Here is a 27,345-nt window from a genome sequence, read left to right as displayed (position 1 = left end):
GTGTCTATAGGTTTTTCCCTCACATCCCAAGTATACACTGTGCCTATTAAATTACTTTGTGGCTGTGTATGAGTGTGAGTATGAATGAGAGACTGCCCTGTGTAGGATTGGTCTCCTGCCCAGTGGTGGTCCCCACCTTATGCCCGCTTCAGGTGGTTTCCTGTGACCTTGAACTAGATAAGTGCATTTGAAAATGGATGGATGGATAATAAATTAGTGTTGTGGGATAGAGAGGGTTTCATCAGGGCTCACGTTTTTTTTCAATTAATTTTTGTGTGTTAGTGTAGTAAAAACTTCTGTTGTTCTGCGCTATTTGGGATTTTGCTACTGTAAGTTGTTTTCTTATGTATTTTTGATTATGGGCTTTGTCTTGTTTACATTCTGGCTTTGTTTGCATTTTTTCCCTTTAGGCATATCATTTTTGATTCCTTTTGATACCTAGCTTATCTTTAAATTCCTTTTTTTTATGTCCTTTTGGTTCATTTCTGCTTCTTGGTTATTATTATTTATATCTATTATTTGTATAATTATGTATTTAGTAGGCGGCACGGTGGCGCTGCTGCCTCGCAGTTAGGAGACCCGGGTTCGCTTCCCGGGTCCTCCCTGCGGAGTTTGCATGTTCTCCCGTGTCTGTATGGGTTTCCTCCGGGCGCTCCGGTTTCCTCCCACAGTCCAAAGACATGCAGGTTAGGTGGATTGGCGATTCTAAATTGGCCCTAGTGTGTGCTTGGTGTGTGGGTGTGTTTGTGTGTGTCCTGTGGTGGGTTGGCACCCTGCCCAGGATTGGTTCCTGCCTTGTGCCCTGTGTTGGCTGGGATTGGCTCCAGCAGACCCCCGTGACCCTGTATTCGGATTCAGCGGGTTAGAAAATGGTTGGTTGGTTGTATTTAGTATCAGTTTTGTTTCTATATATGGACACTTGTTTTACTACATCCCTTGTGCTTTGTGTGTGGTTCCCCAAGAGGCTATCTCTAGAAGACTCATGGGAGTTGCAACTGCTGCTATCTCTAGAAGACTCATGGGAGTTGCAGTAACTTATTGTGCATTGTATGCATTTGGATGATGATGAGCGTCTTGTTTATTGTTGGTCTTTTAATTTTATGTCGTCTTTGCCTTTTTTTTGTTCTTTTTAATTATTTTTGACTTGTTTTAATTCTTGTTATTATTTTATTATTGTAGCAGCCCTTGGTTTAAAAAGAATCAACATGCAGAGAGTCTCAGACTGGTACGTTTATCTTTATTTATGTCTCAAACTGTGGCTCTTTATTGTAGTTGTTATATCGTCACAAGCACCGTGACAACTATAACCAAAAATATAAATGTACATTTTTTAACATTCATACATAAGTCTGCAAACTCTCAAAGTGCTATAGGATCATTTGCACCAATCTTAGGCCACTTCATAAGCTTGTCTTGAAAAGCCCTTTGTACAATAAATGGATTTCCATATCTCTCATTAAGGAGAGTCCAGGCATTCTTATATGCATCCTCTGAGTTTCTGTAGAAAAGTCCCTCCATGGTGTTGTGAGCCTCTCCAGCAAGGTACCTTTTCACAAGTTGAAATGGGCTTTCGATCAATAAGTGCAATGAATGATGTCTTCCAATCAATAAACTTTAAGGGATCACCAGTAAATGGGGTTGGTTCAGGGATAGAGAGATGGTTTATGGCTAATGAACTTGCAATTGCTTGGACAAGACTAATCAATTCTTGAGATGCGGACATTCCAGGAGAAGAATATTGAGATTGAAAAGGTACAGCTTCTGGATTTAGCTGAACTCTAGATTCAATGTTTTGGCACACAGAGTAGGTTCTGTGTTCATCTTGTTCCTCATACCTCTCCAGGTCACCTTCAAGATTGTTGTAAACTCTTACCCGGGCTGCTGCTACTCTCACTTCTCTATCTGTGTGTAGTTGTTGGAGCTTTGCCTTTTCCTCCTCCAGCTTTAGATGTATCTCTGCTTCTTTCAGCTTTATTTCTGCTAACATTTTTGTCACATTGAGCTTCCATTCGCTTTCTAATTTGTGAAGTCTTGCTTGCTGAGCATGAATTTTTTGCATAGCTTTGTCCTGCTCTGATTTGGCTGCAAATTCTGCTTCTGCATCTGCACGCTGGCTAGAGACTTTGGAGCTGGCATTTGAGCGGTTGTCTGATCTTTGTGATAACCCTGAGATCATTATCTCTGTTTTTGTATATCCAAAGACAGACCCATACTCATCCTTATTCAGTGCCATTCTCACTCTTTCTTTCTCTAGTTGGTCATTATATGTCTCTTCAACAGTATGAAGTCTTTTACTTACAAGCTCACAGACTTCCTCAGTCAAGATAACACAGGCATCCATTTCTTTAACAATTTTCGGAGTAGAAGTGTGGTTGCGTCGAATGGATTCATAATGTTGGCACACCCTTTCATGTCTTGTTTGAATGTCTTCTTGTATTTTATTAAGGTCTTATTGTGAACAGAAAGTTGTCAATTTTGTTCTGATTTCCTTTCCTATTTGCTTCCAGGAGTCATAAGCCTTTTTGAATGCCTTCTCATGTTTCTTGGCTTCCTAATCATGCAGTTCCTGGCCCTTCTCTGTGAAGTTTCTTTCATGAGAGCTGGATCTAACTTGTGTTGTCTCAATTGGATTGTCACTATTTTCTGTAATGGACAACATTTTATAGCCTGGGCAGCTGTTTAATTATCTTGAGTATTGTGTTCTTTGTGTCTTCAGTGGGCTGTAAAACAGCAGTAAGTAATCTCAGCCCTGAGTGACACCACTTACACCAGACACCTATAACGTTTGAACCCTGAAGGATTTTACTAAATTAGAACAAAATGAAGGTCATAGGCAATATACACTATGAATACTTAAATAGCCCTTTCAATCTTAAACAGAAGGTGTTTTCACTGTACTACAAGCTCAAAGTTATGATTTCATGACATAGCATTGAACTTTATCATACCTTCACAGCTGTATCTCTCTACTTAGTCTTAAATATTTTGATTGTCAACTTTTACCTCAGGAATTATAGTTCTTTACCCTAACTTTTAAATTTTTACAATATAATAACTTTTAAACATTGACTTATAATTATTAAAATAAATATAACACTTGTTAAACTTTTACTTCCAAAATTTTTCAAAGGAAACCATACAATCTACTGAACAGTTTTAACTTAAAAGGTTTAAGAATTTTACTATAACATCATTATAATATAGGCCATGTAGGTTTAAGTACTTTATATATAAGGATGTTCAAATTTCACCGTCTCTTATCGTCAAGGATTTATCGCTATATCTGTAGTATTCACATACACTCACCTAAAGGATTATTAGGAACACCTGTTCAATTTCTCATTAATGCAATTATCTAATCAGCCAATCACATGGCAGTTGCTTCAATGCATTTAGGGGTGTGGTCCTGGTCAAGACAATCTCCTGAACTCCAAACTAAATGTCAGAATGGGAAAGAAAGGTGATTTAAGCAATTTTGAGCGTGGCATGGTTGTTGGTGCCAGACGGGCCGGTCTGAGTATTTCACAATCTGCTCAGTTACTGGGATTTTCATGCACAACCATTTTTTAGGGTTTACAAAGAATGGTGTGAAAAGGGAAAAACATCCAGTATGTGGCAGTCCTGTGGGCAAAAATGCCTTGTTGATGCTAGAGGTCAGAGGAGAATGGGCCGACTGATTCAAGCTGATAGAAGAGCAACTTTAACTGAAATAACCACTCGTTACAACCGAGGTATGCAGCAAAGCATTTGTGAAGCCACAACACGCACAACCTTGAGGTGGATGGGCTACAACAGCAGAAGACCCCACCGGGTACCACTCATCTCCACTACAAATAGGAAAAAGAGGCTACAATTTGCACGAGCTCACCAAAATTGGATAGTTGAAGACTGGAAAAATGTTGCCTGGTCTGATGAGTCTCGATTTCTGTTGAGACATACAAATGGTAGAGTCAGAATTTGGCGTAACCAGAATGAGAACATGGATCCATCATGCCTTGTTACCACTGTGCAGGCTGGTGGTGGTGGTGGTGGTGTAATGGTGTGGGGGATGTTTTCTTGGCACACGTTAGGCCCCTTAGTGCCAATTGGGTATCGTTTAAATGCCACGGGCTACCTGAGCATTGTTTCTGACCATGTCCATTCCTTCATGCTCACCATGTACCCATCCTCTGATGGCTACTTCCAGCAGGATAATGCACCATGTCACAAAGCTCGAATCATTTCAAATTGGTTTCTTGAACATGACAATGAGTTCACTGTACTAAAATGGCCCCCACACTCACCAGATCTCAACCCAATAGAGCATCTTTGGGATGTGGTGGAACGGGAGCTTCGTGCCCTGGATGTGCATCCCACAAATCTCCATCAACTGCAAGATGCTATCCTATTAATATGGGCCAACATTTCTAAAGAATGCTTTCAGCACCTTGTTGAATCAATGCCACGTAGAATTAAGGCAGTTCTGAAGGCGAAAGGGGGTCAAACACCGTATTAGTATGGTGTTCCTAATAATCCTTTAGGTGAGTGTATATGATGTGCTGTCAGACTCGAAACTTGCCTGAGTGCAGGTTATCAGCGGGACAACTGCTGCTTTTGAGGTGCCAAGCAGCACAAGACGTGAAGGACGTTTCAGATGTACGGTCAAGTTTCACTCTAGCAGCCCTTGGTTTCAAAAGCATCGACACACAGAGAGTCTCAGACCGGTGTGTTTATCTTTATTTATGTCTCAAACTGTGGCTCTTTATTGTAGTCATTATATCGTCACGAGCACCGTGAAAACTATAAACAAAAATATAAATATATATATTTTTGTCATTCTACAATGAAACAGAATAAATGAACAAATGAAACAACATAAAATTAATTGCGTACCTCAATCTTAAGGTCACCATTTCAGAGATAGCGTGTGTCCTCACTGATTCTTCACACTTCCAGTACTGTACAATGTTACGTTCCCTATGTGTGGAATGATTTCACGGTCATTTACAATTATATCAATGTTGATATTATATAGTGTTCTCACTGTTTTAAGTACTGTTAACAAAACAAATATTCATTATCATAAGATGTAATAAAGCAGGGCTTCTGTCACATTTTTGATAAAATTTTATTCTTCCCACAACACAGTTTGTAGTATTGTTTACAAAATATCTTATCTGTATACTTCCCTGTTTTATGCTTATTTGTCTACTTAGAAAAATACATCCAAATAATTGCATTGCTTGTCATTGAAGATATACTGCCAGATTAGTATGCTATCTTCTCACTGACCTGGTTGAGAATTACACTGACATTAAAAAAACTGCAAGCAGAATGGATGCATGTCAATGAGGTCATTATTTTCTGCATACATTCCTGGTATTATTCATTGAAGTCTTAATTTCCCAAGATACTTTTGTGCTTGTGTATTTTCAAAATATTCATAGATATGGTTGGCGTTTGATTGTATACTTGCAATGTTTTATTACTTATGCCACTGTAAAGAGCATAAATCAAATTACAATTCTTTTAGTAACACTTTTAGAAAACTACTCATTTTTAATTGTCATATGCATTGCTATTAATTGTAATGTTGTTGACTGCAATGATTCAGACAGGATTGAAAGGAAAAAACAAACCAACGATAGCTTGTGACCAGGAAACATACAGTACATGCAAAGAGTATGGCAGTAATGTTGTCAAAGAAAGACTAAGGTCAAAATCATCTGGCTAAAGAATAAAGGAAACAAACCTGGAGGTATAACCAGAAACTAATTAAAGAAAAGAAATAAGTTCTGGAACGCCAAATTTTCACAGTGTAGTGACTGGACCAGTTTATAAAGAGAAATGTAATCAGGAGACAGATTGTGGTGAACAACTAGCAAAGGCTCAAACCATGAAACTAAGAATTGAGAAAACAAAACTCAAAATGTGAAACAAAAAATTATAGTAAAGATTCAAAATGAAAAGGTCAAGACCAGGAATTAACACATAAATTGGGCCAGAAAGTAAGACAAAGATTGGCATTGTATAGAAGAGGTTGAAAATAGAAATCAGATTTAGACTTAAAGAAAATAACTCTAGAATTCCAAATCATATCCATAAACTTGGACAAAACAGAAATAGCACAGCCCTGACCTTTTATGCCTCTGACCTGGTGATATCATGTGCCATACGCTTTCAGTTGAACTTGCCTTGCTTGCAATGAGTCCAAATAAAATGCATACAATGGTGTTGCCCATATCAAAGAAAGAAAATGGCTGCACAACAAAACAAATTTATAGTTTAACATTATTAAGAATGTGTCTACAAAGTAAATGTTATAACTGTGTTCCTTGTTTTCCCAAACACCCAAAATGATGTCTAGTTTATTTTTAAAGACCATGGAATGACTGCAAAAAATGGAAATGCATTTTAGATCATAACACAAAAAAGTGCACATTTATTTCTAATAACAATAGTGAAAAGAATGAAAGAGTAAAGTGAATCCAATAAATAGAATCTAAGCTGTCCCCAGCTACCTTATACAGGCAAGACAGTAATGAGGCAATGCATCACATGGCCTCTTTGTCACATGACTGGCAATAGGCAGAATGACTATAAAGAAGTCCAACAACAAATTATATAAACACAAAACGTATGAAAAACTCATATTGCAACAATGATTGTAAAACTCCTAAACCCATTAGTACCTTCACTACACTCCACAGCGACTTGTATTTTCATAGTAGGCTCATACTAAACAACCATGATCATTCTGTCATTATAGCAAACAGATTGGCTGATAAATCCAACCCTGGTATATTTCAGTCATCCTATACTTTGGGAAAACTGGTGGAACAATTTATTTAATCACTGTAAAAGAAAAAGTGCATTCTCACAATCAATCACTATATGGCAAGCCAAAGATGGAATATAGGTAAATAAACATCTGAAAACGATGCATACAAAGTCCAAATTACACATCATGCATTATTGGAATTACAATAAAGAGAATTAAGCACCCATGGGCTCATGTATACCTGGCCTTGCACTCACTTTTCATCTTTTCTACAAGGATGGCTGTCTGTTCTTTTAATCTGAAGAAGTGAGCTAATACAAGATGATGTCAGTGTCACCACATGCTTGCTGTGTTTGCATATGATGAAGTGACAGTACCTATTTCAAAACGATTTGATTGTTCCTGTCTTCACAACAATAAAGCTGATTTTTTTTGGAAACCTGGACTCACCTCCATCCCTCTTGTGCAAATCTGTGACCCACACATCACAATATGTATATATTTTACTGTATATTAGAATTTATATAACCCAATTGTGCTCCACTCACTTAAAATCTGGAACCAATGTAGAAAGCATTTTAAGATGGAGAAGCTTCTATCTGTGGCACCCCTGCAAGAGAACCACCTCTTTCAACCTTCACAAACATATGCAGTTTTTAATATCTGGAAAAATCTGGAATTAACTTGCATAGAGATCTTTATATAGACAACGTCTTTGCTTCCTATGAACAATTACATTCCAAATATAACATTCCAGCTACACATTTCTTTCACTATCTTCAAATCAGGAACTTTGTTAAACAGAACCTTCCAGATTTTCCTCATCTTGAACCCTCATCCATGCTGGAAAAAATATTGCTCAATCTCAAGGACTCCAGCTCTACAATATATAAAATCATTTTACAATCCCTTCCTTTCAAAGATCCAAGAGGACACTGGGAAAAAGATCTCTCAATTAATATATTAGAAAAGGAGTGGAAAGTAGCAATGCAGAGAATTCACTCGAGCTCCATATGCGCAAAGCATACAATTATACAACTCAAAATTATATATCGAGCACATCTGTCTCGACTAAAACTCTCCAAAATGTTTCCAGGGCAAGATCCAACCTGCGAACGTTGCAACCAAGTCCCAGCCTCACTGGGTCACATGTTCTGGGCCTGCACCAAATTAACATTATTCTGGACAAAAATTTTAATTACCTCTCAGACAGCCTTGGACTCACAATCCCTCCTAACCCATTAACAGCTGTGTTTGGGGTTCTTCCAGAGGGGCTTAAAGTGGAGAAAGACAAACAAATTGTGATTGCATTCACTACACTGTTGGCACGCAGACTCATTCTGATAAACTGGAAGAACCCAAACTCTCCTCTTTTAAGTCAGTGGGAAAGCGATGTATTATATTATTTGAAATTTGAAAAAATCAAATACTCAGTTAGAGAATCCGTACAGACTTTTTTCAAAACATGGCAGGATCTAATCAGTAATATTTTAAAATAAGTTCATAAAGCGCAGAGAATTTATTAATTTAGGTATGTTTACAAGCCTTAAATTTTACGCCGTTTGGCTTGCTCTCTCTCTAAGGGGTGGGGATCGATCTGTTCTTAACTCAATTTTTCTTTTTGTAAAACCTTGATTGCTTTGTAGGGATTGTAATAAAATGAATAAAAAAAAAAAAAAAGAATTTATAGCATGTTTTATATATTATACATTTTCATTTATTTGCTTACTGGTGCATCTTAAAAAAGAGGTCAACATAATCAAGTAGAATCTGTAAAATTATAACTTGCTTTGTAAGACACTTTGCATAAAGGCATCTGCTAAACAAATAACAGAATGGGCCATTGGTTCATTAAAAGGTTTTTGACTCTTTGGGCCACCCAGTGCTTAACAGCCCAACAAAGGTTTGGCGCATTGGGATGGCTTGTGCAGTACTTCACAGCATAGTGCATAAACATGGACTGCCTCTGCCACTCTGACAAAGACATAGACTCTTAGTATATCAATGCAAGGGCAATTCAAAGACATTTGCGTGTTGCATGTCAAAAATAAAGAGACTTGTATATATCGCAACACTGACATTTACCGGCCAAAATTATTTTATTTTTTTACAATGCTGTTCTGTGCATATGGTCTGTGTCAATTCATGCTGTGTACTGGTGGAAGTCTGGGCTGTGCGTGACTACATTACTATTGCTCTCTTGATTTGAGATTTATTAAGGAACTTCGCTTGTGCATACACCGTTTTTGCCTTTTAAATGCAAACACAATTTTACTATCAAATCTAAACAAGGTTTTATGCATGAGGCCCCTGCTGTTGTGACTATCTGGATTCATTTATCAGGTCTTAACAGAAGACACTAAGGAAAAGGAGAGGCAGAGATATTCTGGCAGGTTACAAAAGGCTAGTCAAATATTCTCTTGGTCACACCATGAAAAGTCAAGACGCCGTTCATCATATGAAAAAGGCAAAACAAATATGCGTCCCAAAAAAATAAAGCTAGAGTCAGTACCAGAAAAATACACTAGAAGCCTGTTCGAAATGAGTTTTCTCAATATTTGCTGCCATTTTTATAAGAAAGGTATCTCAAAGTTATGGGTCACTTGCCATTTGACCCTGAAAACACAAAATGGCAGCGACCATACAAGAAAATGAAAAAAGCTGAAAATGAAAAGAAATGTTTGATACGTGTTCCATATTTTAAAGCACTATGTCTACTAAAGAATAAATGGTTTAACTTTTTTGAATCCTCATCCTATAAAATAACAGGATTCTGTCTTTGTTGTGTTGTATCTAAATCTATCCATAAATCAATATATATGCAACCACTTCTGATCTTACTAGCTGATAAAAGAGTTATAACAGTGTGTTATGGGTTGACTTAGTTTTCTTTGGCAGGGAGAAGGTTTTGTGACAGACAGTTGTGACTATTAAGAGCGTGCTAACTGCTGCCTACTTCTATATAAACATGTGAGGTTCATTCTACATCTGTCAATGTACTTATACTGAAGAACCCAACAACGCCATACAATTTACATTATTCCCCACTGTTAGGCTATATCTGGTTCTATTTAAAAATGGCAGCTGGTTCCATCTTATCAGCATGGTTTTGTCTCATTTGGTATTAAATTCTTAATTACATTTGCATTAAAATGAACACAATCTTGTTAGCATATCATTGTAAACCAGATTTAAAATAATTCATAGCTACTTATCAAATTAAATCGTAAAAAAGATGTGTTCTCTTGGAATAATCTACTGCACATATGTTCAATATTTTTAAAGAGAAAAGAACAGTATACAGACATTTTTCCTATAAAGTGTTAAAGCATGTTTTGTGAAATCATTCTTACTTGGCTTTTCATTTTGAAATAAAAATCACAATCTTTCTTTAGATTTTGGCTGAGATTCTCTGTCATTTAATGATGCATTATTTGGAATGATTCTTTGTATTTTTTTTAAATTGAATTTTAAAAACATACTGTAGGTCTTCTTGAAACCTCTGACAGATATCTACAAGTATACAATCATTTCAATTATTCTTCTGCACTGTTGTAAGCATTATCTTTTTACTATTATTATTACTGTTTGGATCTCATCTATTCTTGACGTTCACCTGACTAGCAGTGTAGTTAATTCTCACCCTTCATCACACGGACACTGCAAGGTTCCTATAGTGGATCCTGGTATCCCTGTTTTCCTGGTAATGTTTTTGTTGGAGTTAATCGGGTCATTAATTGATTGGTATCTGTTGATAGCCATGAACACATGTCCTATCACCACACAAAGGTCAGAATCCTAGGAGAGGACCTGGGACATTTCAGGAGGGTCTGACTCTTTGAGACTGAACAGAACTTCTTCCATACCATATTAATGAATGTAATAGGAAGCAGCTAGGGCCTAAAGGCTGTTGGTGCATGTCACAGCTGTAACTCTATGACTCTTTGGTGGTCATCAGTGGCAAGTAAAACTATTTAGTTTAAGCACAAGGCCTTCCATACAATTTTAGCAGTAGGGGGCTGCGATTTTGACTCTGAGGACCTATCAGGTCAAAAATGCAATAGAAAATGTGTGTGTGTAGATTTTAGATGTCCCTGAGATACTGAGTGAATCATTTGATTCCTTAAGAAGGGTATTTGAAAAGTTGTCAAGCCTGTGTTTATCAACAAATGGGACATTATGAACTCAACTGGTAATTTTGAAGAAATTGGTGTTTAGGGTCCATCTCATTACTTGTGGTCACTGTGCCTGTTATATTGCTCAAATGAAGGCAGCACAACACTCAATTAACAGTACATGGAACAACCCTTTACTTCCATAGTCCCCTTTTCATATTAATGCACGCCTTTTCAAGTATGCAAAGACAGCACGAAACATGGCACTGTCACAAAGCTGTTTAGATATGACAAGGAAGGAAATTTCTATTTGGGGAGGTAATCAGATTAGCAGTAAAAACAGTTGCAGAACTACCACAACAGGTTTTTAAGTAAAGAAAAAAAATACTGGAATATTATTAACAAATTATAGAGGTTAGGAGCACACGCTGATACAGCGCATTGCCACACCCCCCACCTCAGGATCCAGATTAGGACCCGACTGCATCTATGCAACAGGTGACACCTCAGCACCACACTAGTTCAGATGGAGTGGAACAGTGTGAGGTTTTTTTTATGGTGGCTGGAGTGCCAATTCTTCCACCAACCTTCAAGTTTTCCTCTGCAGGTTGGAGGGCCTATATGCAGGGATGGATGCAGGTTAACGTCATACCCAGGACTGAGCAATTTCAAGTTAAGGGCCTTGCTCAAGGGCCCAATGAAGTAGAGTCACTTTTGGCAAATTATAATTAATGTAAATGATGTTTATTTTTGTACAAATAATTAACAAACATGGATGCGATATGAACAGCTAATCAGCAACCCTAACCAAGGTATGTTAGATTAAAGTAGTAAGTCTTTAGTCTGCATTTAAAAGTTGAGACTGAAGGGGCATCTCTTATATTAGCAGGCAGATCATTCCACAGCTTTCTGGCCCTGTAACTAAAATCTTGACCTTGTGTTATTTTATTCATCCTTGGAGTATTTAGTAGGCTGGTATCTTTTAATCTTAAAGCATTTTGTGATCTCTGGTATACAAGTAATAATAAGTTTAGATAGGTAAACAGGGCCTTGGCTATTTAAGGACACAAATGTAAGAAGAATACATTTCAAATCAGCCCTAAGCTTAATGGGAAACCAGGGTAAGAACTTGCAGTTTTGTGCTCATATTTTCTTGGTCTTGCAATGATTCTTACACCAGCATTTTCAATTAACTAAGTGCTGCATATACAATGATTTGAACAGCCAGCGAATGATACACAAGAGTGGTCAATTTTACTATAAATAGATGCATATTTAGAAAGTGTATTAACTTGTCAGCATATTTAAAATGAAAAAAAAAATGTTTTAAACAGTTTTGTGATGTGCATTTTAAATAACATGCTAGCGTCAAAGATAACTCCTAATTTGCATGTTGATTCAGTAAAATTAATGGTGATTCCAACTGAATTAAAAAGTGAAAGGATAGTGTTGGGGTCTTCATTTCCCCCCAATAATTAGCATTGCTGTTTTTTTTTATGTATTCTGAGAGAAGTAGTTCTTATTCATCCATTCCTTTAACTCAGTGGCAAAATTAATTAAAGATGTAATCAGAGAAACATCATTTGGTCTGAAAGGAAGGTATAGTCAGGCATTGTCTGTGTACTGGCTAGAGCAATGGTCAGTATATTTTTTTTTATGGAAAAGGACCAGAACAAAATACATAGTCAAAAACAAGCAAAGGTCAAAACCTAGAATCAAGAAACCAAACTCATAAGCCATTAATGCTGATAAAAAAATCATAGTAAAAAGAAATACTCACACATGCCAATCACAGAGTGAAAAACAAAGTTGAATCTAACACTACAGTATGTTTGAAGCCAGTCTTAGATAGGCTCAAAATGAACTTGATGACCTTTATACCGTCATGCAAGATGTGTGTAGAAAATGTGCACTTCCACAGAAATATTTGAAAAATTACTATAGAAATGGAAAATGCTGAGATAATTAAAAAAAAAATCATCAAATACAGTGATACAATTTTCAAAACTTTTAAGAAAAGCACTAAAGCAGAAAACAAACAGCAGACCTGAATTTATTGGGTTCAGAAGCTCCCAAAATATTATTTTGAAATTCATCCATAATTAAAGAAGATTGCAATTCATAACAATTTTCTATTTAATGAGAATTAATGTGATGTTTTCTAATGATAGTTCTCATTGTTCCCATATGTCAAGTGTAAACAGTAAAAGTCACAGTACTGAGTCCTGCGTGACACCATATTTAACTTCCAAGTATAGTGACAGGGTGCTTCCAGCACATTTCTGAATGTACTGAAATTGATTTGATAAATATGAACTAAACCACACAACAACAGTGCATGAGAGCCCATTTTGATTTTCCACCAATAATAAAATAGAGTGGTCAAATGTTTCAAATGCTGCCCTTCAATCTAATAGCATAATTACTGTGGAACTTCTTTCAGCAAAAGATATTAGAATATTATTTACAGCATGGGTTAACTTCCATTTCAATACTTGCACACTCTTGACCAGTGTGGATGCCAGAATGAAATTTCTCAGATAAATTGTGCTGTATAAGGTGAGACTGCAGCTGTGTGGCAACTACTTTTGATGAATCTTATAAAGAAAGTATACATTTGGGAAGGGTCTATAATTGTTGGTCTAGCACTGACCTGTTCAGGAATAGTTTCATAACTGACACTTCTAGTGCATCAGGAACTGTGCCAGTTAGTAATGGACGATTGATGATGTTAAGAATGGGTGCTGCAAGAACAGATAATCAGCTTTTTACTATTTATTGGGGACTGGGTTTGAGTCACATGTAGAACGTTTCTAAGGTACATGTGGTAGATTTTGTTTTCAAAATTAAAGTGACATCCTACCTGTTATCAAACTGAAATTACTAAAGTTGTGAGTGCAGAACAAAACGTGGTTTGCCAATGTCATATTTAGTTTGCAATGTGATATTGAAATATGAGATCTTATATTGGCAATTTTATCTTCAAAGAAGTTCATAAAGTTCACACTTTTAATTTGTATGGTATTTTGCAAGGATTATTTCTGTTGTCATCACTTATTCTGGAATAATAGTCAGAGTGGACCATAAGGAGAGCTTTTTTGGAATTTTTAAAACTGTCTGTCCATGCAGTTAATAAGACCTGCAGCTTTGTTCCTCTCCACATATGCTCCAGTTTTCAGCACTCTAAACCAGGGAGACTTTCTATGTGCTTTAGTCACCTTTTTTGTATTAGTACTTCCTTGCTTTTCCCAGGGTTTTGAACCTTTTGCTACAGTATTAGGATTACAATCTTTGGAATAGTGTATTTGGACTTGATTGCAAGTCCATTTTTAATCTTTAAGGGTTTAATTCTTTTTTCATTAATTATTATCTTTTATTTATAAAAATGCTTTGTTGCTTTTTTTTGGTCACAAGATGGAGTTTTTTCTCATCTTCTTCCTTTGTGAGACATTTTGGGACATTAAGTCCTTTTTTAAATTAGTAAGGCAACGTTCTTATTTTGGAGTCTAGCCAGGTAGAAGCCTAATGTGGTAGCTGGGAGTAAGCTGAATTGAGTAAGTCTCTTCAGCGGTGCCCAGTGAAGGTCTTCACCTACTCTTCTGGAGCTTTCTGAATATTGTACTCATGTTCACCATGTTTGAGACTCCATTCCATGACATTTTTAAGTAGCTTTATAAAAAGCCTCTTTTAAAGTTTCATTATACTTAGATATATAGAGAATTAGATGTTTTTTATGCTTGAATTTTTGAATCACAATGCCCTTGTTTAAATCTATGAGTATATTGTTAAGGGCAAAACAAATAAAACATAATTAAGTCGTGATTATAAATAGGTTAACTTAATGGAGTAATATTTAAATGTGGAATCTCAGCTCCGTAGTAATTACATCTAATATGTGGTCATGACATGATAATTTTAATTAAATTAAATATAAAATTGCCAAATTCAGTAATGAACAATGAATATTGTTCTAGTGGTCTGTAGACTGGTACTACAATTGTACTGGAATTTGTTTTAATATCGAATATGAATGGCTCAAAGGATTTAAATTTACATAGATATTTAGAAGTAGTTTGCAGTTCATCTCACCGAATTATTTCAAGTCCTTCTCCTCAAAAAATACCTCTTGGTTTACAAAGGAATATAAAATCATTTGGTGATGCCTAAGCTAAAGGAACAGCATTAGATTTACTAAGCTGGGTTTCATTAAAAAACATCCAGGTGAGATTTTGTACTTGACTTAATATAATTTACCAAAGCAACTTTATTTACAAGAAAGTGGATATTTAACAAACTTAATTTAAACTTTTTAACTTTAAACTGCAAAGATGTTTTTGAATGGCTTTATGCTTTTTGTTTTAAATTGAAGTAATTTACTAATATAGGTACCTCTAATGGGGGATCTGATCTTAACTCTTGGTCTATGCTCTTAATTTTGTGGTTATCAAGTGATTTAGGTTTTGTATCAAGGCTAATTTTATAAGATATCCCGCAACTGAGATTCGGGATAGCAGCTAGAGAATAAAAACAGGTGGGATAAATAATGGCCTTCAATCTAAGATCATAAGGCTACAGTCTGCATGGTGATTTGTCATCCAAACAGTTTTGCTGCTATATTTTGGGATAAAATAAAAGATTCTCTCTAGGTAAAAGAAAACCATATCTCTTGAGAAATCCAAGTCTTTCCGAAAACTCATCCCAATTACTAACTTTTTGCACACTAGCATTATAATTTAGATATGTACAAAATTATACTTTTCAATGAATCTGCAATTATTGTTAATCTTTATTTTTCTCTGTTTTTTCAGGTTCTTTTGTGGTGGTGTTCTGTGCCACACTCACCTGTTCAAGGTCCTGTGCAACAGCCTGTGATGTTTGATTGCAAGCAGATAACCTCATTTCCCACAAGACCCACTGCATTGAAAACTGTATGATGAAGCCCAAATAAAACAAAGAGCAATTAAGTTAGGTAGAATACCCAATAGTGGCTGGGCGGTTGTTTGGCCTGGATCCCCTGCAGATTTGTTTTTTTAAGAGCTTAAATGAAGTCAGCTTTAATTTCTACTGAGGTTTTTGTTTTTCAGATGGATTCAGCTCCTGATAAATTATCAGCTTTTGTACTCTGCTGCTGTAAAACACTCCTTTCATTCCTGTGTGCATGAAATGCTCATGTGTTTCTAGTGAAAGTTAAAGTGATTGCAAAATTGATCAACAAAACAGTGACAAAGCATTTTGCAGATGTTGCATTAGCTCATGGTGAAGAAGTGGAAGCTAAGTCTTCAAACATAGCTTTCAGTTTACCAGTTGGTGTTAATTCACATCTTCAACCTATGATAATGGGTTTATTTTGTGACTTAAAGAATTAAATATATGAGTATATGTGGTTGAAATGAAGATTCTTTGCAGAGCTGCCGTGCTCACTTTCCATGAAAAGCTGGGAAGCTTTGTATTGAACTGCTACATTTTGAGGGGTGATGAGGTTGCAAGCCAATTTGAATAACAATCATACTGATAAACTTTAGAAAATAGGATAGATGAAGATAGTCCAAAACCAAATCCTTACTGTATTTTTCACTTGTCTACACTTGGTTGGGAGCATTCGCTGCATTGCTGCACCCACCACACGACAAACCACCCAGACTGGGAAACGAGTGCAGCCTGGCAACAGGTGACACCTTAGCACCACACTGGAACAGTGTGAGCTTTTTTTATAGTTGCTGGTGTGCCAATCTTCTCAACAACTCCCAAGTTTAATCTGCAAATTGAAGGACCTTCTTGCAGGGCTAGATGCAGATTGCTTTTATTCCCATGACCAAGAAATTGCAGATTAAGGGTCTTGCTTAAGGGCCCAATGGAGCAGAGTCACTTCTGGAGTTTATGGGATCCAAACTGGCAACTTTCCAATTGCTGGAATAGATTCCTAGCCTCAAGGCCACCACTCCAACCACTAGAAAATCTACAGTAGAAAATAAAAAAAAAAATGGTAATATATTAGAAAAACATCAAAATACATTTAACTGTTTACAAACACTACAAATGGATAACATATGCACACACACAAGATAATACCGATCATTTTATGCACAGTCCAAAAATGTTTTAGTATAAATGATATGATTTGAAACTTTCTAATCTAAACTTTCTTTCTAATGTTAAAAATGTAATTAATTTCCCTCTTTGGTAAACTGGTTTCCAAAAAAGGATTAAGATTTAGTTTTACCAAAATGTCTAGATGTTTGCACAGTCCTTTTGAGGCATGCCTTTTCTTTTCATCATGCATTAGTTATGGCCTTAAAGCTTACCATGATCTTTACAGTTTTTCAGATGTGTAAATCCCCACAGCTGGGAATAAAATTTCCAAAAGGAATCCTCTCAGTGCTGTGATGTGAAGTATCAAAAAGTCTTCTCTACATTCTCCACTTCTGGTTTATATAGTGTACAATGAAAAGAGACAGATAAAGACTATCCAAAAGTCCCTCCCCATCCCTAAAAGCTTTAATTAAAGGCAAAGACCCCAATATTATCTTGACAGACATCTGCAAAGTCAGTATTCTGCAACACAAACTTAACACTTAACAGTAGTTACCAAACAAGAAAATCCATATATATTGCATCCTTACAGTTTGCCAGTATTTGAGGACCTTGGAATAAAAGTTATGCTTCTCTAAATTGAGAGGAGCCAGATGAGGTAGTTTGAACTAATAGTTAGGATTCCCCATTGGAGCCTTACACAGGTACAGCCAACTACGTGAAGACTGAGGGGCAGACCCAAAACCTGCTGAAGAGATTGGATTTTGTAACAGGCCTTAGTGCTTCTAGGAATTCCTAAGTAAGAGCTGGAAGATTTTGCTTGGCCAACTTGGTCCATTCATCATTTTTCCACCACAACCTTCATCAGAAAAAGTTGGAAGCTAATAATCATAATAATAATAATACCTGTGCTGTACTTAACAGTAACATCAAAAAATAATTGTTGACATAGAATTGTTATTCTGTCACAGAGACCAAAATAAAAGCGAATCAAGGAAACAAAATAAATCTGCTGCATAATGATGTCCTAGGTATGATGTTATACTGCATCTGGCCCTGCAAGCAATCCTTCAAATTGCAGGGAAATCATGGTGGTTGGTGGCAGGATTGTCACTCCAGCCATTGTAAAAAAAAAACCTAATGCAATTTTGAGAGTAACTTTGCTGCAGCCATCCATAGAAAGGCTGCTTGCATTATGAAAAGAATGGGGGAAAACCCTCGAGAGCCCCATCCCCGGAAGAGTTAAAAATGTTAGAGAGCCAAAGGGATCAAGCCCATTGGGGAGCAGAACTGGTGTGGTGCTAAGGCATCACCCTTGCATGGCAGCACTCAGGTCCCGATTTGAGGCCGCCCATCAGGGTTGGCGTGTAGAACATCTTGTCTCTCCAGCATGATGATCATCTTCCTCTGCTGTTGGAGGAGCTTTGTAAACTCCACATTTCAGTGGCAGCACTGTCTGAGGTGTGCAAATCTAGGACTGGCCAGATCTCTATAGATGGGTACAGGTGCACCTTATATTGGTCTGGATGTTCTAGTGGCTCTCATACTCAGGGAGGAGCTGTTGCTGTAGCGGATTGGCTCCTTCTGATGGTGTCCAATGTCACTCCTTTCAATGAGCATATTATGAGTCTCAGATTACGGCACTCTTTTGGTGCCCTGTCTGTTGTATCAGTGTATATTCCAACCGCGGTGAGTGATGTCTCAGCGAGGGAGAAATTTTATTCAGAACTTTGCTTGGTGGTGGCTCTGGTTATGGGTGACTTCAACGTAACCACTGGTACTGAAAGGGTTGGCTATGAGGATTGTGTCGGTCCCCATGGGTCTGGTGGCCGTGGTGAAAGTGCTTTTGACTTTGCAAAAGGTCAGGAACTGTGAATTGCTGGATCATGGTTGGTTCCAGAACCCTGAGCAGCATTATTGGACTTGATACTCCAATACTGGTGGTGCGGGGAAGGAGATCAATCACATCCTTGTGGGCATATGCATATGCATAAGCTTACAAAACTGCAGGATCTACAGCTGACCACAGACTTTTTGTTGTTACTCTGAAGATCCAGCTTAGTTCCAGTAGATTCCCACCTACTAGGAAAATGAGGTTGGACCTGGCCAGACTCCAAGATCAGGGTGTTTCTGACGAGTTTGCATGCAATTTGGGTGTGACTGCCGATCCTAATGTGATGTAGGAGACCTTCCGTAAGAAGACCCTGAAGGTTGCTGAGGGATGTGTTGGTGTTCCCAGAAGGAGGTGTTTCATCTTGCAGGGCACTCTGGATATCATCGAAAGGGATTGTAGTGTATTGATTGATGGCAACTCTGGTCTGTACCCGGAACTGAGAAGGACAGCTGTGAGGGCTCTGAGGGCAGATAAAGAGGCATTTGTTAGATGAATCTATGTGCAGGTGACATAACCATCTATGGTCTAGTGACCCATGTCCTGCTTACAGAGGAATTGAAGTATTAAGCACATCCGAATCTGTTCCTCGGAGAGTCGCAGTCAGGACAGTTGATAGAACAGTCCTTATTGATAACACTGCAGTTGTGACCTGCTAGACTGGCTACTTTGAGCAGCTGTTTAAAGCTGATTCTCCGGCTAGGATGTTGGATATCTTTGGGTGTATGGTTCTTGAGGCTGATCCCTAAATTAGCTGTGAATCACCCAGACTTACTGAGATTGCACAGGTTGTGAACCAGCTGACGGTAGGGGAGGCTGCAGAGATCTGTGTTGAACTTCTCCAGGAAGGTTCTCATGGAGCACAAAAGTGAATATCAGCTTCTTCGTGTGGTGGGTGCAGCAACATGCTGTACTACTGTATGCTTCCCATCCTGACCTGATCTGATAATAATGAGCCTGCAAAGTCTTCACTGACTTGATTTCTTATACTGTAGTCAGTAAATAAATGCCTACATAAACTATACCCCTAAACATTAAAAATACACTAGAGTTATACATATTCTTCCATATTTCACCTTTTTTTTATATATTTTCGATCCACTTAAGATGGTGGTTTACTGAAACCACCTTTAGCGCAGCACCACTCTCTATTACCACTCTTTCATCTGCTCTTGCTTAGAGGTGAGGCTCACAGCACTACAATAGATAGATAGATAGATAGATATACACATACACATATATATATATGCAGTATACTGTAGGAGGGGAACAGGCACCCTGGCCGGAAGATGATTCAGTATCTGGACGGGAGGCCAGTGTGATGACACGAGCGAAGTGGCTGGTGGAATGAGAAAATAAATTTGTACCTGGTTGGTATGAATTAACAGATGGCCTAAGAAAAGTTGAGGACTAGGTGGTAGTTCCTCGTATGGTAACCCAGTCAGTATACCCACGGGGTGCTTGATGTCTGGAAGGGCAGCCCTATCGGGGTCTTTAGGTATTGACAGAGCACACAGTTGGGGGAGATCCTCCCTACTAGTGCTTCCAGTGCGACAACGGAAGCATTCCTGGGTTCGACTAAAAAAGAGTCAGCTACCTCACCTCAGGGAGTCATAGTTCTGTGGCAGCGGGTAACACTCAGTGGAGGACGGAAGGAGGAAGATTTGTTTATTAGTATAATTATGGTTAATTTTTGGAGAGGTGATTGAAAAGTGCCATGTGAGAATAAATATCTTTTATTTTTATTCTAAAACAGTGTGGTGTATTGGTGTATTGCTGTATCTTGGGTTTGGGACTCAGTGACGCCCCTTGTGGTCACAATACACATATACATACATACATACATACATACATACATACATACATACATATAGTCATGCATGTGCATCTGGGAACCACCCTTCTGGTTCTGGTGAGGTAAGAAGTTCCACCTTGGGACGAGACTATCATCTCTTTAACAAGTAACATCAGAGGGCCACCTGGCTACAAGGGAGCCTAGCGTCAGACCTTGACTGGTGAAAGGGGAGAACAGAGTTTCAGAATTCCAAGCCAAAGAAGAAATGAGGCTTACCAGAGCTGTTTTTTTTTCTTTTGCCACCATATGGCTTTAAAAAGATGTCAGGTAAAATTAAACGAGTTAACTTGACTGTTCCATTAACATTTAGCCTTGCCTACAGATTTTTTTCCAGCTGCTTTACTATATATTGTGTATATAAGAGAAAAATGAGAAGTACAAAGAGATACATGAGAAGTACAATGTGTGCAAGTTCGGCTAGTATCTTACGAGGTGCTTCACCAGTCTTGTTGCAAGGAGCTCTTTGTGCATTTGTTGTGTATTTCCTTTGTTTTGCTTAACAGAATCAAGTTTTGTGTTGTAATTATGACCCCAAAGTATAGTGAAGTCTTTCGGACTCTAAGCTCAAGCAGGCAAAGTCAGTGATATGGCTAAGTGAGAAAATACAGGTTTTAGGTCAACTTTGTGTTGGATTGTCATCTGTCTTTGTCAGCCACAAGTTTGTTGTTAACTAACTGATGGTTCATTATATTTGCAAAAAGGAATACATTATTTGTTAAAGTGTATGTAAATCCTCTCCAGAAAGTGCTAAAGTAACCTCTCAAGTATGAGATGAGGGAATTGAAAAATTGGAAAAGAGATTACGTCTGTATAAAGTGGAAGAACGCAAAATGGTGGTCAAAACTGTGCACTGCAGTGGATTTAGTCCACATCCAGGACTGGTTCCTGATTCAAGGTTGATGTTTCCAGAAAAGGCTCTAAATTTTCCCAACTCAAATACAATATCTAGAAATGGAAACTAGATTGAAAAGCATATTGTTTCTCATCTTATTTAAATCTGAATTGTTCTGGTCTTTTTCCGGGATATGATGTCTCTAGAGTACTGGCAAATCCATGTAACCTAGTGTCATTTTCAGCATAGTGCCTAATGCACTGGGCTTTAAACTACAAAGTTGCCAGCCCAGTTATCATCTATGATTGACCCTGAACAAGTCACTTAGCATCCCTCAGCTCTAATAGTAAAAGAAATGTATGTAAATAGCTGTAATGTATCCTAATCTTACAAGTTGACCTGGTGAAAGCTGTCAGCCAAGTATACAATTTAAATATATTAAGTGTGAATATACCATAATTTTGATGTCAATTTTCATAACAAATCATTTTTCTATGTTTTAGATAATTCCCTGAGCTTGTATAGTTTGATTAATAGTCTCTAAAGAGGTACTGAATCAAATATATTTTGAAAGTCAAGATACTGTAGATATCATGCTGTATGGTCAGGCACTAAAATGTTTTTTCTCTTCATTTTAAAGCAGAGTCATATTAGTAACTATGTAGTTGCAATCAACTATATTCTGTTTTTTTATACACTCTTACAATGCTGACCATCTTCTTGGATGGGGACTAGAATTACTGTCAGGAATGAAGCAAAATAAACTGAGTTGAGGACTGCACAAAACGTATTTTCTATGCTAAAACTTATCCTCTACTATAATGGACTTTGTTGTTACAAAGTGTCATGTAAATATGTAAAATCTGACATTTATGGTAATTGTCTGTACCAGTTATGCTGCACAAAAGAAATAAGCATTTTGCTAACAGTCAGCACATGTGCTAAAATTACACAAGCACAAACCCATGTAAGATATCAGAGATAAATGTTAGCTTCATAAACACTGGATGAGAGCTGAGTGTGCTGCATCAGAGACAGAGAGTGAGCTGAATAAGCTCTTGATGAAAAGCAACTAGTTGTGGGCCAGAGGTTGCCAGGAATAAGGAAGTAGACACTTTAAAAAATCTTTGTACAGACAAGCAATAAGTTGATCAATGTCTTCCACCACCATCATGTCTGAGGTATATGTGCAGCGTAAAAGAGGCTTAGATTTTCAGCAGCATTGCCAGACCAAATATCTCTGTAACAGAACACAAAATCTAGCATTACTAGTTTTATTCTGGGGATTTCTACATCTTGATTTGGTTTTGCTTTGGCATATATGATTATAGAGTATTAATGTTCTGAACATTACAATATTAAGGTAAGTTAAGTATCTGACTCTCTATATTGCAATTCTCTTTGCCTAACAAATGAGGACAATATACATTAGTTAACTCAGAGGGTAATAAAGTAGCAAGCTGTATAAAATCAATACAGTAGCATAATACAGAGTAAAGTGCTGGCTGTATTTCCAAGTACTGGTAAGGTCACAGTAAAAGAGAATTAGACATTACACAATGGGCCCTCTGAAAGAAGGTGTATGTTTTGATGAGAGGTGCCCTGCAAAGCCTTTCCACATAAAACACCTCCAGACCACACAGATTTCACTAGATATTGTACCTCAATTACGAAATATTGTTCAAGGTTTATCCACTATGCATTCACTAGCATCTTTGTCAATTTCCAAACTGGTAACTATCTCAGTAAAATTCTAGCCACTAGCATGTGGCATTTATTTTATCTCTCCATGCTGTTTGTCCATTCCTTAATGGAAAAATAATTGAAGTTGACGTTTACATTATTGGCAGTATTCTACCCCAGTTGCATTTCTAATGTAATCTCTCTTTTCATAAGACTGAATAATGCTGACTTTAAATTTAAAGAAGTGTTTGAGATGCAGTATCTTTCATATTTTTCTTATTTTTGCTGATGAATTGCTTCGAAGTATAGAATTTAGAAAATGTTGCAGAACTTTCACAAAATATTAATTTAAACTTATCCTGTGGTGCCATACATTTGTCTGGACTGTTCCATCTGCAATTGCAGCACTCACCCCTATAGTCAGGTCAGTAATTTATATATATTAAATAAAAAACGTGGCTACCAGTAGCCATACCACATGCACTTCAGAACAGATAATACACCTGAAGCTAAGCATGTTCAGGCCCAGCCAATATTTGAATGGGATACAGGTCTAGGTAAAGCTTGGGCTGCTACAGGAAGACGTGCTGGAAAGGCCAACAAAGCGTAGATCCCAATTTCCCAGTGCAGTGACTGGGACACTGTATGTTTTATATGGCAGAGTCCTTCGGATAAGACGTAAAACCAAGGTCCTGTGGTCATTGAAGAACCCAGAGGATATTTTGTAAGGAGTAGGGTGTATCGCAATGTCCTGGCTAAATTGCTCTTCACGGCCTAGTCATTCGAACCCCCTTGTCTCTACTTGGCTGTCTCTCTCACCCCTTAACCATCTAATAGCTAATGCTATGTGAGCATACTTGTGAAAAATGTCTGTCATCATATCATCTAGGTGCATGATGCACATTGGTGGTTCTCCACTCTCTATGTAAAACACTTGAAGTAGAAAAGTGCTATATAAATATAAGTATTAATATTACCATCCATCATGAAATGCTTAAGAAAAGAAAAGAAGAAAATTACAATGTTTCCATGGTAATGCCGTTCACTATAAAATACTGCCATTTTGAAGCAGTTACAGTTAAGTAAAGGCGTCAACACCTCTTTAAAAAGACAACATTGTGCACAGTTGTCTTGTTCCTCTGGCATCAGAGCCAGTTCTCAATCATTTGGCTTCCCCGAGCCATATTCTGTTTTAATAGCCAAGAGACTCTCTAGTTCCTCCTCAATAGTAAATGTAACCTGTCTGTCAAAGAAGCCAATAAATCACCATACTTTCATTTCCAGTTGACACAACATAATGTATCCATTAACCTTCAAGAGATTGCATACCACTCAACCCTTTACTTTTGAATTCTGTTATTTTTACAATCAGATATTATTTATTCATATACTCTGCATCACGTAATTTGGCTAGGTATACTTTTCTGTTTTTCTTTCAAATAAGCATTTTACTGACTAACCAATCAAGCATCCAATATTTCTTAGCATTTGTCTTTGCAATGAAATATCAGGCTCTTTATTAAATAATTCACCCTATAGAACAAACTGAAATAATGACTTGAGTTTATGTAATGGCAGATACATTAAGTAAAATCTAAATGCCACCAAAGGGGCAAGATGAAAACAAAGATCGTGACAGTGAAAAGTCACACATTGAATATAAAAAAGTCACCTTTAGATTTTCATAGCAGTACGTCAGCTCTTTCCCTTGAATGTGTGAATTTGCCCTGCGATGGACTGGCACCCTGTCCAGGGTTTGTCCCTGCTTTGTGACCTATGCTAATTGGGCTAGTCTCTACCACTCCCTGTGACCCTTGTCTGGATTAAGCGGGTTAGAAAGTGACATGACATTCTGTGATCTCAGAAATGAGAATTTTTGGAAGTTGCATAAAAATCAAGGTCAGATGTAATAACTGAGACAACATAATTACTGTTAATTTATATGTAAACAGCACAACTCAGGATAATAGTTGATAGTGCACCAGATGTTATTTAATTGATTAATATATTAAAGAAAAGACCTACTGTATATAGAAGCATGCTGTAAATCCTTGTTACAGTAAAAAATCAAAGGGAATGAGATTAGTGTTAAAAGGAGAGTTTTGTAACTAAAATGCTGACAGAATAATTGATTTCTGCCTTAAAGTCCTCCCCCTCCTTCTCCTCCTCCACTGTGTCAAATCCATAGTCTCACTGTCAAATTTTTCCATGTCTTCTTATTCTGTCATTCTCTGAAGTTATGCACTAAGAGTGCTGGATTCTTTTTGTTAATGATGCATGCTTTCGGCACAATGGAACCCTATTGGTTTTCATTGCTGTTACTTTCCACTTTAACCACTTCAATATATATCTGTATTTGTTTCAGGAGATAAAGACTCCAAACTTTCAGCTGATGTACGGCTTCTGATATTATTGAATTCCCATTATTCCTGCACATTTTACTCGTTAAAAGAGAGTTGATTTTGCTTTGAAGTTCATTTAAATGATATTCCCACCCATTCCCTCTAACTCTGTATTGTGTATGCCTAATTGATAGGGTTTTCAAGGCTGGAATATTCAGGACAAGTTTGAGGGATGGAAGACTCTGTGTTAATATTCCGATGCTGTGCACATACATCTTTTGTAATTATCAAGTATTATCTCTGATTAAGTCTTATTGCTTTAAATCCACAATTCATAATTAATCCAAAAACAAATTTTTAACATCTAATTATTCATTTTGTTTATCCATTTATTTAGTTCCAAGATTCATAGATTGCTATAGCTTATGAAAGCAGCATTTGGCACAAGGCTGCAGCCAGTTCAAGGTAAGATGCCAGATCTTAGTACAATGATTGCTCATGCACATTCACTTGCATTCTGTCAACAAAACCACCTATAATAATAATAATAACAAATTACATTTATATAGTGCTTTTTTCACTACCCAAATCGCTTTACATAGACGGAGGGGAACCACTTCAACCATCAACAATGGATGATGCATTAGCGGCCATTATTGCACTAGTACATTAACCATACATTAGCTATTCGTTGGCAAAGGGGTTAGAGAAATAGCCAGATACAGACAGGAAGTGATTAGGGAGCCAGAATGGACAAAGCCATGATGAGCAATTTAGCTAGGACATTTCATTACAACCCTACTATTTTTGAAATATGTATGGACTTGAGAAAACTGGAACTGCAAAAATAGTTTAGTATGAGATTATTGTGAGTGTATTTTAAATGTTGACCCTAGAGAAGGCCGGGTAAATCATATTTGCAAGTGTTCTCGCAAAACCGAGTCACTGGTTAAAAAAAAAAAGGTGTTGTTCTTTTGCAGTTTACATACAGTAGCCTTAAAGTAAGCTTCACATTTTTACGTCTACAGTCAAATAACAATAAATGTTTAAGTATTACATCACAACTAAAGCAGTAAAGTACAAGTCACAGAATTACTTCTTCTTCTTCCTCTTTCGGCTGCTCCCGTTAGGGGTTGCCACAGCAGATAATCTTCTTCCATTTCTTTCTGTCCTCTGCATCTTGTTCTGTTACACCCATAACATGCATGTCCTCTCTCACCACATTCCTTTAACCTTCTCTAATGCTTTCCTCTTTTTCTCTCGCCTGGCAGCTCTATACTTAACATCCTTCTCCCAATATACTAAGCATCTCTCCTCTGCACATGTCCAAACCAACGCAATCTAGCCTTTCTGACTTTGTCTCCCAAATATCCAACTTGAGCTGACCCTCTAATGTACTAATTTCTAATCCTATCCATCCTTGTCACACCCAATGCAAATCTTAGCATCTTTAACTCTTCTACCTCCAGCCCTGTCTCCTGCTTTCTGGTCAGTGCCACTGTCTCCAACCCATATAACATAGCTGGTTTCACTACCGTCTTGTAGTGATATTCGTCTGTCACAAATCACTCTTGATACTCTTCTCCACCCTGCCTGCACTCTCTTTTTCACCTCTCCCAAGTATTTAAACTCATCCACCTTCACCAACTCTACTCCTTGCATCCTCACCATTCCACTGACCTCCCTCTCATTTACACACATGTATTCTGTCTTGTTCCTACTGACCTTTATTCCTCTCCTCTCTAGAGTATATCTCCACCTATTTAGGGTCTCCTCAACCTGTTCTCTACTATCGCTAGAGATCACAATGTCATCAGAAAACATCATAGTCCACGGG

At 37.4% G+C, this 27,345-nt stretch overlaps 1 long non-coding RNA gene across 1 annotated transcript; it reads left to right on the top strand.

The window, feature by feature from the left end:
* The first annotated feature begins 1,168 nt into the window (after window positions 1-1,168).
* On the top strand, window positions 1,169-16,254 carry LOC120523572. Its single transcript, XR_005632655.1, has 2 exons — window positions 1,169-1,225; window positions 15,684-16,254. It is a non-coding gene; the product is annotated as an uncharacterized LOC120523572 (long non-coding RNA).
* The last annotated feature ends 11,091 nt before the right edge of the window (window positions 16,255-27,345 follow it).

The sequence above is a fragment of the Polypterus senegalus genome, chromosome 2 (assembly GCF_016835505.1).
Source record: "Polypterus senegalus isolate Bchr_013 chromosome 2, ASM1683550v1, whole genome shotgun sequence".
NCBI classification, from domain to species: domain Eukaryota; kingdom Metazoa; phylum Chordata; class Cladistia; order Polypteriformes; family Polypteridae; genus Polypterus; species Polypterus senegalus.
Note: the sequence above shows the minus strand (reverse complement) of the source record. Positions and strands in the feature narration are given on the sequence as shown.